The 17,225-nt window shown below is 40.8% G+C and overlaps 1 protein-coding gene and 1 non-coding gene across 5 annotated transcripts in view; one reads left to right on the top strand and one right to left on the bottom strand.

Annotated features, from left to right (window-relative positions):
• PDLIM5 (PDZ and LIM domain 5) overlaps positions 1-17,225 on the top strand; it is a 219,030-nt gene that overhangs the window by 155,576 nt on the left and 46,229 nt on the right. The gene's annotated exons all lie outside the window — the stretch shown is intronic.
• LOC114232298 (small nucleolar RNA SNORA51) lies at positions 9,533-9,664 on the bottom strand. The gene has a single exon (XR_003618333.1). It is a non-coding gene; the product is annotated as a small nucleolar RNA SNORA51 (small nucleolar RNA).

The raw sequence follows: 17,225 nt of genomic DNA, 5'->3' as shown, positions 1-17,225 counted from the left end.
AAAAAGTAATACACTAAAGTGGTGATGTCCAGGGTTGTTATGAAATTAATAAATGTTCATTGTGAAAGCTATAACTAAGCAAATAAAAATCACCCAAAACTGAAAAGAATGCTTTATTTATATTCTGGAGGGAATTGAAGCCCCAGATAAAAAGTATTTTGAAATGAACTCTCCGTAGTCTGTTTTTCTCAACGATTTAGAGAACTTAAAAGTAAGATTTGCTCAGTAACAGTATGTGCATTAAAAAAAAAAAAAAAAAAAAAAGCAATCCTGGAGAATGGGAAAGAAAATAGAAGACTGGGAACAGGTAAATATAGTACTGATTTTCAAAGAAAGCAAAAGGTTAACTTTTAAACTATAATTTGAACTTGAGGTCACCTGGAAAAAAGTTTAGAAGGCATTCTTAGAAGCACGGCTAGGGAGCACTAAGAACAGAAGGCAGAATGGCCAAGACCTAGAATTAAGTCCTCACGAAATAAATCACTTCCAACTTCATTAACACATTTTGGATAGATTGGGGGAAGTGCTAATTTTAACAAGTTACCAAAGAAAGACTCTTAAGTTTAATTGAATTTAAAAATGAAATGAGGCTAATGACTGTCAGGTGTAGATTCATATCAGGTTGAGGAAATGTAACCAAAGGATATGGTTTAAAGGTTCAGTCAGTGACTTGAATGAGGAGCCCTGCCGCTTACTGCCTACATTTGTGGGTATCGTGAAGCAGGAAGGAATAGCATACATGTTTCATAACCAGTATATTGGAAGTCTAGGACAGTGGACCAGATCTAGTTTTTTTAAAAACAGAGAAAGTGAAAGAAAAGTTTGATATGGTTATATGCAGTTTGTATCAAATCATTCTAACTTTTGTGAGACATAAGGAGGGGGGGCGAAGATAAAGTTAGCAAACACAGATTTTTTTTTTAAATTGTGGATTTTAGAAGAAAATAAACCCAATATGTGTTAGTTGTGTAATATGGCTTCTAAAATTATAAGGCAAGCCATAGTTCTATTCCACACTAGCAATGGGAAAATCTCATCTGGCACATATTATGTTTAATCCTTGGCATTAATCTCTGACAATTACATAAATAATCCCAATAAAATAAACTGAAAAATCATGGAATAATTAAGCTGTCTCTGGTCAGAGAAGTTATATGAGTAATTGATTTTAGCTGTTTATATGGGCTAGTTCCTGGACCTGAATTCATAACCATGGCTTCTTCTTCCCCAAACATTCTCCTTTTGTCTCAGGCCTCATAGATTAGCAGTGGTCTCTGTTCATGTTTATTACATATCAATATATTATACATAATAGATAAATAAATCCAATAATTGCCTTGTAGGTTGTGTTAAGGGATTCAGATTCTTGTCCCAATTAAATAGGAAGCCAAATATAGGATTTTAATCATGGGAGTAACATCTGGTGTATGTTTTTAAAAGGTCACTCTGAATACTATGGAAAATTGATTGTAAGGGAGAAATAATGAAAGCAGGAGAGTAGTTCTATGTATTCCCTTAGTTCAGGCAAGAAAGGATAGTGGGTTAGGCTGTGGACGTACTATTGGAGATGTAGAAAGAGAATTGGATGGGTTTGTATTTTGCAGGAGTGTGGCAATATCAGGTGTTGTGGGGTAGATAATGGGATATTGCTGAGTCAGCGAATTTGGTAAGAATTAATCCAGTCAATAAAATTGGTAAGAGTCAATTCATTATAGTAAAAAAGCTAATAGAATCAAGAGGTAGAGGAACGAGTGAGTTAGAAAAAAAGAAGGTTCTCAAAGTACAGATCTTAGTCATGTTATACTTGTTGATAAGAAAGTTAAGATTATTAATTCTGGAGTTCATGGCTGAGGTATTGCAGGATTAAGATAACCTAGGAATTATGATTGAAGTGAAGAAATCAAAGAATTTAGCAGTCCGGCTATTCAGTGATTCAACGTGATAACATTGAAGTCAGCAAGATAGATGATTGGAATTGAGTAAAGAGAAAGGCAGTGAGCCAGGGGCTAAAGCAAATAGGTGAGGTAGAGGCAAGAAAATGCATATGTAGCTAGTGAGTTAGATAGTCTGATGACAGAAGCCTCAATGGACTTGGGATTTTAGAGAGTCAAAGATGACTCATAATGTTAGAAACAGTAATGAGGAGGAGCTTGTATCACCTCCAGGTTTATAAACGTGTGTGATATGGGAGAAAAGGAATCTCTGAAGGAATTGCAAGGAAGATGTAGAATGATAGAGGGTTTTTGAGGGCTGAGAGGAATGCGATATTGATCAGATTAGGAGATGCACAAAAGAAATTAGAGTCCAGGAATGATGGGTGACTCAAGGGGTTTGCATCTCTGGTTGTGGCGGGTAAGCAGGATGGGAACTAGGATGGGCTTGAGCCTCATGGTCCGTTTGAAGAAAGTGGGCACTGGACTGTAAGCTCCATGAGGGCAGGGAATTAAAGTGGGCATAGAGTATGTGAGAATGCCTAGTATGAAGTGGCAGTTCAACTAATATTGTTGAATGAATCAGTGAATGCAGGGTTTGACTGAACGGCAGAACTCAGGATACATGAACCAAAATATTCAGTTAAAGAGTACGTATGTGGCCCTTGGCTTTGTTCTTTAACATTGGCAGGACACTCTCGCTGCAGCATGCGGTGCTATGGTGGCTTTATTAAGACACCTGGACTCACAGTGGCATTCAGACAGATTCATTTATATTTTCGAATAGGTAACAGATTGACTCAACATTGTTTATTGAATAATGCATCCTTTTATTCTGAATCTGAAAATCTACCTTTATCATACATAAATTCTTTTGATAACATTAGGCTTATGTTAATACTATAAAATGGCAGATTTTTTCCCATAAAAAAAGCTATTCCTAACTGCTAGAAATTGCTGAAATCACTTACAGGAATGATCCAGGGAAGAAATTGATGATGCAAAGTGAGAGGGCTAGGGTTAGTGGGAAGTTCCCTGCAAGTTACTGAGGGTGTCAGGCTATATTATCAGGGCATTGTTCCATGTGATTTTTAAGTTGATATTATACCTTAAAATCTTTACATTATATTGGTATTTTAGATAGGCATAGTATAATACATGCTTATTTTCTATCTTATCTTTAGAACCCATATTACATTTTTCCTGAAGAGATCAAGAAACAGTATAGATGACTTAAGAGTTCATATAATATTAAGACCAGACATTTAATAATGGTGAAATCATTAGGGAAAGCAGCATCCGAGAAGCATGTCAGAGTTAAGGCAGCATTTAATAGTGAAGAAAATGGGATATATCAACCAAGAGCAAACTCTTACTCCAACACAAATACTAATTTCAACTTCCTTTAGAAATCTCACTTTTGTTCCCCTCTTTTCCTTGCTTCAGTAAAGTTGAAAACTCCAAGAAAAAGAATTTCTTTGAGTCAGTCCTTTTTCTTTGCTCTCACAAAAGGTAAACCTCATTTTGGGTGGTATTTTCATGTTTACTTCATGATCTTTAACCTCTGCCAGGCAGCGTTCTCTGCTCCCGTCTGTATGGAGCAAGGATGCCCCTACTTGCTGATTTTTAAATTCTCTTCAAGATGCCCTGCATAATAAATGGATTATGGAGGTTCAAATAAACTTTAGACTGCTAAGGAAACAAAAGCTGTTGAAATCAATCAATTAGCTTGTGATTAAGAGTGCCAGAAATTTCCAGCTGCGGTTTCGTTTAGTTTATTTTCTAGAAGGGAAATAAATTATAGTTGCAGTTGAACACACTCACCGTATTTATTGTCAGGAAGCCAGTGGAAGATACTCATTTTTCCAGATGATTAGAGGTTTCCTTGGCAGAAATAAATAGCTTTGCTATGCCAATGACTCCCAAAAGTTTAGGATATATTCCACTCTCTGTTGAGCAGGATTACTGTATGAATGTTTGCTTTGTGGAAGAATGAAGACACCAAGGACAATTTTATTGTTTTTCTGCTTTACCTAGTATAAAAGACATTTTTTAAGGTTTCTGAATTTCTCCTCTAATGGAAAACTTGCCATGTGGGGGTATAATAAGTCACACTGTTTGATTATTTTATGATGTTTATATGGAGAGTTAAGGAGACATTGAAATTTTTCATTGATGTTTTCATGCTCAAAAGAAAATTTCTGCATCCTTTTTCAGGTATTTTAAAGATCAGCTTGTGAAGAAGTTATGCTTATATAGTTTACGTATCATTTCATCAGAATTTGGATGAGCCAGATTAACATTTTGCAATTTTATTACCGATGGAGAGCTTAAACACCCTGCAACCAGGCATAACCAGTGAAATAGTACTAAACACAGGCAAGTGGATAGGGCTGAGTCACAGAAGACAGGAGAAGAGGAGGGGTCTACTGGGTCAGATACAGACACTAAGCACATGAGGAATGCACACAAAATGACAACACTATGATTCCACTTAATATGAGGCAACCAAAGTGGTCACATTTATAGAAACAAAGTAGAATGGTGGTTTCCAGAGGCTTGTGGGGAGGAAAAAATGGGAGTTGTTTAGTGGATACAGAGTTTCAGATTTGCAAGATGAAAAAGTTCTGGAGATTTGTTGTACAACAATGTGAATACTACTGAACCGTACACTTAATAATAATGGTTAAGAGGGAAAATTTTTGTTGTATACATTTTTTTACCACAATAAAAAGAAAATGCCATTGAATTTAGCCACAAAGAAACCATTAGTGACCTCAGCAAGAATATGTTTTTTTAGAGATTGGGGGATGAGGTTGAAGAGTGACAGGCAGGTGAGGAAATGGAGACTACATGAGTAAATTACTGTTTAACAGAGTTTGGATGTTAAGCAGAATAGAGAAGTAGAAGGCAATGGCAGTTTTGCTCTTTTTGTTTTTAAGAGAAACGAGAGCATTTTTGAATACAGATGCAAAGCATACAGTGGAGAAGAAGAGATGGGAAATGCAAGGAAAATGGAGATAGACTAATTGAGGTCTTTGAGAAAAAGGAGGAGATAGAGTACACAGCATAAGGATGTTGCTATCTGACTGTTGTTGGGACTGTGGAGCTGAAGTACAGTTCCTCTCACTGGCCCTGCAGAGTGGTCAGGACAGTAAGGTAGTGAGATGAGCAACTTCATGCTGCTTTTAACCTGGACAGATTGCTCACATGATTCTCCACTGAAAAGCATAGAAAGGCACAGTGCAGAGAAAGATAATGCCAAAATAGCTCTTTGTTCATTTTTCCTGAGAAACGCAGGCCAAAAGGCTGCAAGCCCAAATCTCCAGACGTATCTGGGAAGGAGAAAGCCTTCATACCTCTCTGGTGAGAAATGAAAACTCACTTATATAACAGACAAAGCAAAAAGTCTGTTTGCTGTAGAGGTGCTATTAACCAGAGCTTCCTCCAACCCTAAAAAGAATAAATGTTAGGGAATGAGAGTCTATATTGATGTCTGTTCCATATTAAATGAGGTAGTTTAAGGTTTTCTTAAGCCTAGTATTTTTAAAGATTGGCTAAGCAAAGGAATAGGTGATAAGTGTGTCACACGTGGGAAACCTCCCAAGTGCATTTGTTTAGAAATTGGAAATCTGGCCTTTGAAGGAATTTCATGAGGTATATGAGCATTATTCTCAAGTAGCTCTCATTTTTCCAGTCAACATAGTTCCTGGAGGAGTTAGCAAACTCAACTTCAATTCCCTTTTCTTACCTGTTCTCATCTATACTAATAAAAGGGTAATATGCAAATTGGTCAGGACACCCTCACAGTAATGACCTAACAGCAGGCTGCTTGGGGTGACCAGGCCGGCAGGGTAGTTAGTGAGGGACAACCAAATGACTGAACAGCAGGCTGTGTGGAGCGACCAGGCTGGCAGGGGGTTAGTGAGGGACGACCAAATGACTGAACAGCAGGCTGTGTGGGGCGACCAGGCCGTCAGAGGGAGGCAGTGAGGAGCAACCAAGCCAGCAGGGTGGGCAGTTGGGGGCAACCAGGCTGGCAGGGGGGAGCAGTGAGGGCGACCAGGCTGGCAGAGGGGGGCAGTAAGGGGTGACCAGACCAGCAGGGGGGTCAGTTGGGGGCAACCAGGCTGGCGGGGGGAGGGGGCGTGAGGGGCGACCAGGCCGGCCAGCGGGGGGGGGAGGGGCAGTTGGGGGTGACCAGGCCAGTGGGGGGGGCAGTTAGGCACGACCAGGCTGGCAGAGGGGGCAGTGAGGGGCGACCAGGCTGGCGGGGGGACAGTTGGGGGCGACCAGGCCGGCGGGGGGGCAGTTAGGGATGATCAGGCCGGCAGGCAGAGGTGGTTAGGGTGATCAGGCTGGCGAGCGGGGGGGCAGTTAAGGGCTATCAGGCAGGCAGGCAGGTAGGTGAGCAGTTAGGAGCCAGCAGTCCTGGATTGTGAGAGGGATGTCCGACTGCTGGTTTAGGCCCGATCTCGGGGATATCTGGCAGTCAACATCCCCTGAGGGGTCCCAGATTGGAGAGGGTGCAGGTTGGGCTGAGGGAACCCCACCCCCATGCACAAATTTCATGCACTGGGCCTCTAGTTGTATAATAATAATGTAGACATTGATAATTCTTTATAACTATTTTCTTTTTCCTAGATTGTTGATAATTCTTTATATCATAAAGGACATTTTAATGGTGTTTTTGGAGTTCTGGTTGTTTCCTTGAGGTCGATAATGTGTCCCTTCTTAGGCAGCAATAACTATTTAACCTGAATTGCGATACAGTCTCTAGAAGGTACAAATAGGTGAAAGGATTAAGCAAAAAACATCTATATTATAAAAACCCAGTGGCCCTAACACCGTAATGACCAAAGACTGGTCACCAGGAGGCTGCATGCATGGCGAGGTGTGCGCGGGTGGGCGGGGACTTGACTCTGGGTCCGATGGTACAGCAGGACTTGGGGGAGTCCTGTGGCACGCGGAGTCTAGGGTCCCAGGTCTCACGCGATTTCCCGTGCTGGGTCACTAGTATCCTATATAATAAAGAGGTAATATGCAAATTGACCATCACTCTAGCACACACGATGGCCGCCCCCATGTGGTCAAAGATGGCCACCTCCATATGGACAGAAGGTGGCCGCCACACGATGGCCAGCAGGGGAGGGCACGATCAGGCCAGCAGGGGAGGGCAGTTGGGAGAGGGACCAGGCCAGCAGAGGAGGGCAGTTAGGGGTGACCGGGCCAGCAGAGGAGGGCAGTTGGGGGCGACCAGGCCTGCAGGGGAGGACAGTTGGGGAGGGACCAGGCCTGCAAGAGAGGGCAGTTGGGGAGGGACCAGGCCTGCAGGGGAGGGCAGTTGGGAGGGACCAGGCCTGCAGGGGAGGGCAGTTAGGGGTGACCAGGCCTGCAGGGGAGGGCAGTTTGGGGGGGACCAGGCCTGCAGGGGAGGGCAGTTTGGGGGGGACCAGGCCTGCAGGGGAGGGCAGTTGGGGGCAACCAGGCCTGCAGGGGAGGGCAGTTGGGGGTGACCAGGCCTGCAGGGGAGGGCAGTTGGGGGGACCAGGCCTGCAGGAGAGGGCAGTTGGGGGGACCAGGCCTGCATGGGAGGGAGTTGGGGGGGACCAAGTCTGCAGGGGAGGGCAGGTGGGGGGACCAGGCCTGCAGGGGAGGGCTGTTGGGGGCGATCAGGCCAGCAGGGAGGGCTGTTGGGGGCGATCAGGCCAGCAGGGGAGGGCAGTTAGGGGCAACCAGGTCGGCAGGGGAGGAAAGTTAGGGGTTACCGGGCCAGCAGGGGAGGACAGTTGGGGGTGACCAGGCCTGCAGGGGAGGACAGTTAGGGGCAATCGCACCAGCAGTGGAGCAGTTAGGCATTGATCAGGCTGGCAGGGGAGCGGTTAGGGGGCAATCAGGCAGGCAGGCAGGCAAGCGATTGGGAGCCAGCAGTCCTGGATTGTGAGAAGGATGTCCGACTGCCCGTTTAGCCCCGGTCCTGGTGGGCAGTTGGACATCCCTCAAGGGGTCCCAGATTGGAGAGGGTGCAAGCTGGGCTGAGGGACACCGCTCCCCCCACCTGTGCACGAATTTCGTGCACCGGGTGTCTAGTACATATATATAAAACACATAGACAACAGTGTGGTGATATGAGAGGGAAGGGGACTGGTGTAGGTGGGGGTGGGCAAAGTTGGTGGAAAATGGGGATGGAAAGAGACTTTGCTTGGGGCAGTGGATGCACGATGCAGTGTGCAGATGATGTTTCATTGAATTGCCTCTATGGTTTTAGGAACTAATGTCACCCCAGTAAGTTCAATTTAATTAATAAATAAATAGATAGATAGATAAATAAAGCAAATCTACCTAAAAAAGGAAAAAGAGATATATGTATAATTGTAAGTTCTGTACTTAAAAATAATAAATTTCATTCATGCATTGATTCAAAAGATACTTATTTATCATTCACTTTGTGGTAAGCACTTTGTTTATATTGTAAACATGGTGGTCCCTGACCTCAGAGAGCTTCTGATCTAGTGAGGGAGTCCAGATCGAAACAGATAACCACACAAATTGTATAATTACAAGCACAATATTCTGTCGGGGGAGGGGGGGCAATGTACAGGGTTCTCTGAAAGTATATGACATGGGCAACCTATGGGGATTTGGGGAAATGGGGAGGCCTTCCTGAGAAGGTGACATTTAAACTGAGGCCACTTGGGAATTAGCCCAGTGAAGGTATGGTAGAGAGATGGGTGTAGAAAGTGAGATGTATTAGACTGTGCAGAGGCTTCACGTGGGAAGAAGCTTGGCCTGTTTAAGAAGAAATGGATACCAGGTGGATGGAGCAGGCCAGAGGGCGAGGCAGAGCTCTGACAGATGTGGCTGGAGAATATAACAGGTAACCCACGATCACAGTTGTTTGCGGAGCTGTGCTGGAAGGTCTAAGCAACAGATAGGATCAGATTTGTACTGTTAAAAGTGTACTCTGCTAGCTGTGTGGAGATGTTATTCTCTAGGACAGGGGTCAGCACACGTTTTCTGTGAAGATCCAGATAGTAAATATATTAGGTTTTGGGAGCCATAAATTCTGTCGCAGTTCCTCAGCTCTGTGCATGGTGTGAAAGTAGCCATAGACGTATGGACGTGAATGAAGTTGGCTGTGTTCCATCAAACTTTATTTATGGATGCTGACATTTGAATTTCATATATTTCCATGAGTTATGAAATTTTATTTTTTTAAACCATAAATCACTCCTAGATCCCAGGACATGCAAAGCCAGGTGGCGGCTGAATTTGGCCTGAGAGCCAGGTTTTCTAACCCCTTTTAACTTTTTCTGCTTTGCCTCTTAAATGATATTTTAGTTCTACCACAAAATTTTACTTTAAGTTGTCTGCATTTTTTTCAGCACTGGTAAAGGTTTGATCAATGCCAAATAAAAAATGGGAACATAACCCCTTTTTTTATTTTTTTATTTTAATTTATTTTTAATTTTATTTTATTTTCTGCAAAGAGCAACAATCACTCCCTGGTTGAACTGCCACGTATCAAATAAAGCTATAGTCACCATCTACTCCTTGCCCAGAGGAAGTGAAAACAAGTCAGATCCCAAACCTCCTTGACTCAATGTCTCCCCATTCACAATTCAGACCAGACAAAGAGCCTGAGCTGAGGTGTATATGGGGTGGGTTTACTCTGCCTCCTATTTCTGTACAGTCAGTGTAAGCACACAGCCTGTGGTAAGCACCAGGAGGCCCAGCCCCACCCCACCCCACCCCACCCTATAACCCCCCTTTTTTTTTATTTCTTTACATTATTATTACATTTTCCATTTGAAAATCAGTTTAACATGACTGACCCATTCTATTTTTTATTTGTTAGTAATGGGTAATATTGTATGTTTCCTGTTCATTTATTTCTTCCCAAAGTGTTATACTTGGTGCTTTCTTCTTTCAAACCTCACACTGAATTTTCATCTTTTTCATTCTTGGTAATAGTTCTCCTAAAATTTAATTCTGGCATTTGAAAGAAAAACAAAGTAAAAAATACTAAGAGTAACACAATTGCAGGCAAACAATTTGTGTGACTGGAAAAAATATTTTATTTACAACAAAACAAACAACATCCATATAATTCCAATTCTACAAACACAACATTCTGACTTGGAAGAAAACCCCTAGTTGCTTTTTGTGGTGTACTATTTTGTGGTGTACTGGAGAGCATTTTGGAGTATAAATGGTACAGACAGGTTGGGTACAAATTCCATCTAACCCTTACTAGGTATGTGATATTGGACAACCTAATTTCTTAGAGGCAAAGTTTCCCTGATGCATGCAAAATACATAGTTTATGGGAATTCCCATCCACCTTTCTTCCCCTGTAGTCATAATCTTTGATCAGATGGAAGTAACCATGTTGAAAAATTGTGGGGGAAAACGGCCTGTATTTGGTAGTGGTGAGGGTGTTAGTTTTGGTTTTAACATTATACAGATACAAAGTTAAAAAACAACAACTAGCAGTTTCCAAAAATAAAAGCAATGTACATTTAAAAGGTAATATAGATGATAAATACCTGCACTTTTCATTAATATTTCCTTTGCCTTGTTTATTTTACTTCTGAAAACTTAGGTTTGACAGTTCTCTGGGAGAACCACCTAAGAGCGGGCCTCACCCACCTGCCACCCCTCAGGTTTTACATAGAGGTAGCCAAGTAGCCACACTTTCTAAAGTGACTGCGCATTCTAGGTAGAGTTTTTTTCTTCCTGGTGTGTCTAAATTTTAATGCTTGTGGTGAAATGAAATGCTAAAACTGTTTGACTAAAAAGCAAAAGAGATCATAGAGTACGGAACTGACATCATTAATATGTAGACAAGGAAGCTGGGCACTCAGCCCTGGAACACCGCTTTACACCGCATTTATATTTTTCACTTTTTGTTTAGATTTAAGTTCTAATGTAGAGTCAGGAAAGCTGTGCCTTTTATTTATTCACTGTGATTTGGACAGTCAACTTGCTTGAGTTTGTCATAAGTCTACTTTAACTAACAAACGCATTCACCTCTAAAAAAGGGACGAGCCCTAACCTGTTTGGCTCAGTGGATAGAGTGTTGGCCTGTGGACTGAAGGGTCACAGGTTCAAGTCCGGTCAAGGGCATGTACCTTGGTTGCGGGCACATCCCCAGGAGGGGGTGTGCAGGATGCAGCTGATTGATGTTTCCCTCTCATTGATGTTTCTAACTCTCTATCCCTCTTCCTTCCTCTCTGTAAAAAATCAATAAAATATTTTTTCAAAAAAATAAAAATAAATAAATAAACAAAAAAGGAACAAGAGAGATCATACATTCCAGATACCCAAACATATTCTAAAGGTATTCAGGTTAATTCTTCTTATAAGATTTTGCTGGACTCTGCTGATACTAAGTCCTTTTATGTTATTACTAGAGGCCCGGTGCATGAAATTCATGCACTTGGGGGCGGGGGACCCCCCCTCCCCCCCCCCCCAACCTGGCCTGTGCCCTCTCACTGTGCAGGAGTCCGCAATCAATCACCCCAAAGAGGTAGGCCCTACCCACCCATCTGGGGCTCCTCAATGGATTGCCCCAAAGAGTTAGGCTGGAGCTGGGGGCCCCGCCTCTGCACCATGCAGATCCGGGAGGCGGGACCTCCAGGACCCCCAGGCAGGCCTCACAGTGCGGAGCCAGGGGAACCACCTCCTCCTGGCTCCTCGCATGGAGCTGGGAGGAGGCGGGACTCCCAGGCAGGCTCCATGCAGCGCATGTAGCGTCAAGCCCAGCCCCGCCCACCTGTGATGGCGTAAGGGCATCACGGCGTGATGACTACTTAGGCTTTTATTAGTAAGGATTGTGATGCAGTAAGATGAAAGAAATTCCTTTTCTTCTTAAAGGAGAAGGATAATTTAGCTGATTTGTCTTTTAGCTGATTTTTTAAAATAGACTTACGTTTCTGGTTATTATTCACCATTACCTCCCCCAAATAGTAGCCATTGCCTCAAAGATGCAGAGTAATTGAGAAACTCAAAGTTGCATCACTTGGTAACTTTATTCTTCCACTTTGCATGCTACCCTGCTCTGTCCCTGTCAGCCTCGTTCTTTCCTGTTTCCAGCCCCCATTCCTCCTCTCCTCGCGGTGCACAGCAGTTGTTAAAACGTGGCCTCACAGTTCAGTTAAAGTACAGACTTGCCAAAAAGTTCATACCTACACTTAAATCTTCATAACTTTTTTTTTTTCATATTTTATTGATTTTTACAGGGAGGAAGGGAGAGGGATAGAGAGCTAGAAACGTCGATGAGAGAGAAACATCGACCAGCTGCCTCCTGCACACCCCCCCACTGGGGATGTGCCCGCAACCAAGGTATATGCCCTTGACCGGAATCGAACCCGGGACCTTCCAGTCCGCAGGCCGGCGCTCTATCCACTGAGCTAAACCGGTTTCGGCAAATCTTCATAACTTTTAAAGAAAAACCTGGCTTGCCACCATTTCTTTAATTCGGCTACTAATGGCTTATAAAGTTGTAGCCAATGGAACAAGGAATAATGGATTATCAAAAGCTTCTGACAGGGAGAAGAGATTTATGTCAACCTCACAGTTTTCTACATCTGAGCTCTCATTAACCTGGGATGAGTTTGGCACATACGTAATTACTTTGTGTTGGAAGTAGCCACTGTCATGAATTTTGACAAAAGTAGTCATAGTCTGGTGAGGATATCCATTAATAGCTTGTAGACATAAATGAAGAAGAGAGGTTACAGGTTTTACACTATGCACTTTAGACTTTCTTCTTAATAAAAAAGAAATTCTCAATTCCAATTTGATAATCGAATTTGGAAATCATTACAGTCCTGATGATGGGATGTTCATTCCTGTCCAGGTGTTTGACCATTTTTTAAAGACCAAAGGAAAATAATTATTATTTTAAGTAATAAATGTCCTGAAGATAAAATTTCATACCAGCATTATTAATCTTCACAGAGCAAATTGAAAATAAATTATAGAACATCAACACAGAAGGTGCTGTTTTAGTCATAACTACTTTTTATTTTACAAAGGTGCTTGCCCTTCCCAAACAGCTTTACTCTCAACATTTTAAACAGTTATTTCTTGGTCATATTACTATGTATTACTGCTTCTGAATAGGCAGCTGGTGGTACCTACTTCCCCTGAAAACACAAGTCTCATTAAAATGTCAGGCTTTGGGAGTATATCATCTCTAAGGTTAAACCCTTTCTGGAGAGACAGTTTGGAATGGTCGACATAACCTTTCTTCTTTCTCTGCTTATAGAAACTCACACTTCACGTTTAGTTTATTTTCTGCTTAGTTGTTGACAACTCAGTCTTCAAATGTTTGCTGTTATGTGCTATTGATTTAATTTTAAATAGGATTAGAGACAGTGAAAATACATTCATAAATGTTTGTACCTCAAAAACAAGTTTAATGGAGAATTATAATGTATCAAATGTCAATTTCTGGAAAAAAAATCACAGCAACAATAAATGACCTGAACTCCTATGACCTTTCTGACATGTCACACCTGTGTATGTCTAATTATTAATATAGGATGGTTGCTTGCTTATCTTTATTATGCTACCTCTTCTCACTTTCCTTTTTGTTCCTCTTCTGTTTTTCTCTGTTTCCCTACCTATCAATTTAAGCAGCTCTACAAGAAATGTGGTGACAAGTTCCTTGGAAGGTTTTCAAAACTTTCCTACCTTCTCTTCTCCTGCTAGATACAGCGCGGCGGTTCTGAGCAGCACAGCCGCTCACGTGTCTGCTGTTCTTGCTGCAAAAACCAGGTAGAGCTGTGTGTACAGTGTGTGTCTGCTGCGATGCCAACACTTTTCACTGCCTTACACATCACATCAAAGAAAACATCCCTTTGGTTATGAGATCATCATCATATTGTCTAGGTTGTAGATACATTCCACCATGTGTGTTACAGATTGTGCTTTAAATCATCCTTGTATCTTTTTACTGCCATCTGTCTATGATACTTCTCAGTTATGTAGGTTATTGCATGTTGTGTGCCTGTTGACTTAGGGCAGTGGTAGGCAAACCGCGGCTCGGGAGCCACATGCGGCTCTCTGGCCCCTTGAGTGTTCTAATGCCACTTCTTCAAAATAGACTCGCCCAGGCCGAAAAACTTCTGCGCATGGGCCATGAAGTTTCAATCGCACTGTACTTGCGCGCCCGCACGTGGTATTTTGTGGAAGAGCCACACTCAAGGGGCCAAAGAGCCGCATGTGGCTCGCGAGCCGTGGTTTGCTGACCACTGACTTAGGGAATTTTATAATTTGTAGTTTTTATATTTTAAACAGAATCAGGTACAAATAGGTATTTAAAGTTTTTACTGGTTTTATCTTGTCCCACAAACTTATTATATTTGAGAGTGATCACTATTCTTTGTAATACCCCTTCCTCCCAGTAAAAGACTAAAAGATTTTTGTTTTTGTGGGGTTTTGTTTATATATAATTTCTAGTGTCTTTTTATAGCATCAAATGCTTTTAAGATTGCATTGATAAATAGTGAAAATTTAATCAACTCTATATTAATGAGTGAAATAATATAATACACTCTTAGCCCTCTTTTTCACCCTCTTCTACTGCTTAGTTCTGTCTGTCTCTATCTCTCACTGCTTTTTGCTATTGGTAGTGTGATTTCCTACTTAAAAGTCTTTCTAACTGCTCACCAGGCTCTCCAGTCCTGAAAAGTATCACTCACTCCTGGATGCACTTTGCATCAGCCCTGTTTCCAAGCCTTTAGCTTTTTCAGATCTCCAGCCCTCGAGGAAATCGACTGGCTCTATCCAGGTTAAGAAAACAAGGTACGATGGGAGCAGATGTCACAGTGGTGGTTTGCTGTAAAAGACACTTTCTGTAACACTTAACCACCATAATAACAGGCCAGATGTGAAGTTCCTAGAACGGATTTGTGTCCAGTTTTCACTTAACTACGTTCAATGCACTGCTAATGCACAGCATGCAGTTTTGTATGATTATTAACTTGCCTTTTAACCCTTCGTGACATCTTTTGTGAGCACACTTGGTGTTTGGTATGAAGGAATGAGTCATTGTGCAAGTATTTAAATCATAGTAGAACCCTGTCTCTTATTTCTTGGGTATAGCTATACTAGAATATTTAAATGTTTAGTAAGACATACCTTTGCACCTTCTGAAAAAAATGGTAAAGAATAATAGAATAATTGGTTTGTTTGTCTACTGTCTTGAAGTTCTCAAATATGAAGGTTGTACTTGGGCCATATCTGGGAAATACTGAAACAAAATTAATTTTCTCCTAAACTTAACAATCATGGCAAAAATTATTGTGTATAATCAAAAGTAAATATATCCCAAGTATTCATTACTAATGGTATAATTTTAGTGAAATAACTATAAAACGATTTCTGACAGAACATAAATTAATGGCAGTGTATACAACTGTGACTATAGTTAGTAAAAGCCTGGTATCACATGGGCTCTCTATTGATCATGGGTGTGTATCCTGCCCACTGTTATGGAGATTTTTGATATACTTAATTATAATCCTGGGTAACTTTAAGGGAGGTGTTTAAACAAGGAGAGAGAGATCATTGTCCATTTTGCTCTAAGAAGAAACATCTGAAGTTATATTTGTGGAGTTATGAGTAATAAAGGAGCAGTCCTCTTTCATTGTCAGGGTTAAGTCTGCACAGTGACAGGTTACTGACCACATTTGGAATAGTCTTTCCAAAAAAGCACCTGGTGCATTTAAAAAACCCCATACACACTAAATGGCCAGTGGTATGTTTTGATTGACAACAAATGGAAATGGGGTAGGGAAAAATACTGGTTCTGTGAAAATATTCCCTTTTTCCACTTCTGGCATTCCAGTAAGTTATTTTGCTCTCACTGTTTAACAAAAAAAAGGACAACATAAAAATTCTTGCATACCTTGTTCAATTGGAGAATTTTAATGCTTTTCACTTATTATTGTAAAGCTAAGAACAGTTTTATAACTTTTTTGTATATAGCTACTACATATAGGGCAATCTGTCTTTAAGCAGCAATGAATTACTCTAAAAGAAATAAATCCTAGATACTTTTCCCTTCAAGTCAAGCATCTTGTTGCTTAAATAAACTTTTTGTTAAAAAAAAAAAATGGTGTTATGGGCTGACTGAGCTAGTGTTAGTAGTCATTGTCACCACTGTTTACTGACAGCAGTTGGCACAAACTAAATGTATTTTGATATTTGGGAAAGGAAAGTGGTTCTGTACCAGGTTAGCCAGTTGGAATTCTTAAAAACAGGAGCACAGGATACCCTGAGGAGGCCTTGGTGCCGCAGTGAGAAGGGACCGAAGAGCAGCTGGGAGGGACAGTGTCAGAGATGTTTTATCTTGGATGTTTACTTTTATGTAACAGTAATCTTTAAAATTATAATAAAGTATCATAGAATACCAAACTTGTTTCTTCCCACTATAGCGTATTTAACACTTTGAATTTTGGTACAAAAGTCTAAGTTAAAGAATTTTGCTTAGAAAAATACCAAAAAAAAATTTGTAAACAGAATTCTGGAAGGAAGGAGACTCGTGACTCCTATATATGTCCATGTTCATTTACAGAATTCTGATGGAGAAATCTATAAAATAAAAAAGTTGCTTATAATTATGACTCCTTTAAAAATATTCCTTCCCTACCACTTCAGAGTCTGTGTATTAGTATATAAATTTTTATAAGGTTTAGTAAAAACTGTTTAATTTAAACATTGATAATTAAACCCATGCTATACAATTGGCCCTTTAAAAAATTTAGATATATAATTAGAGTAAAGTCTCCTCAAGGGTATTCTTCAAACAGAGTTTTTCTTTGAAAATAGACTTAAAATTTCCAAATGTTCTCAATCTGCAGCTGAAATTTATTTGTTTTAATAGTTAAACAAATGTGGGAAAGGAATGTAAACTCAAGATAAATCAGGTTGCTGACACTGAAAGTAAACTTTTCTCCCTTTTTCTGTTTTTTCTCATTAGCTCAGTTTTAAAAAGAAATCTTTGCTTTATTAGTATATTTTTCTCCACTTTCAGTTTCTGAAATATGAAACAAAAACTGTGGTATTCTTGAGATGGAAGTAATATTAATTTAACATTTCATTTCAGTGTTTGTTTATCTGGCAAACTAGTGAACATGACTATATTTGATTCTTACCTTCTGTGGCATGAATCAAGGGTGTTCGTGGATTTACTCTGGTTTCCTCACTAGAATCTTTTAGAAAGCATTTTAATTTTGTTTAGAATTTAGGTATACCTGAAACAATTTAAATTTAGAAAAA

Source organism: Eptesicus fuscus, chromosome 2 (genome assembly GCF_027574615.1).
Source record: "Eptesicus fuscus isolate TK198812 chromosome 2, DD_ASM_mEF_20220401, whole genome shotgun sequence".
NCBI classification, from domain to species: Eukaryota; Metazoa; Chordata; class Mammalia; order Chiroptera; family Vespertilionidae; genus Eptesicus; species Eptesicus fuscus.
This window is presented reverse-complemented; position numbering and strand designations above follow the sequence as displayed.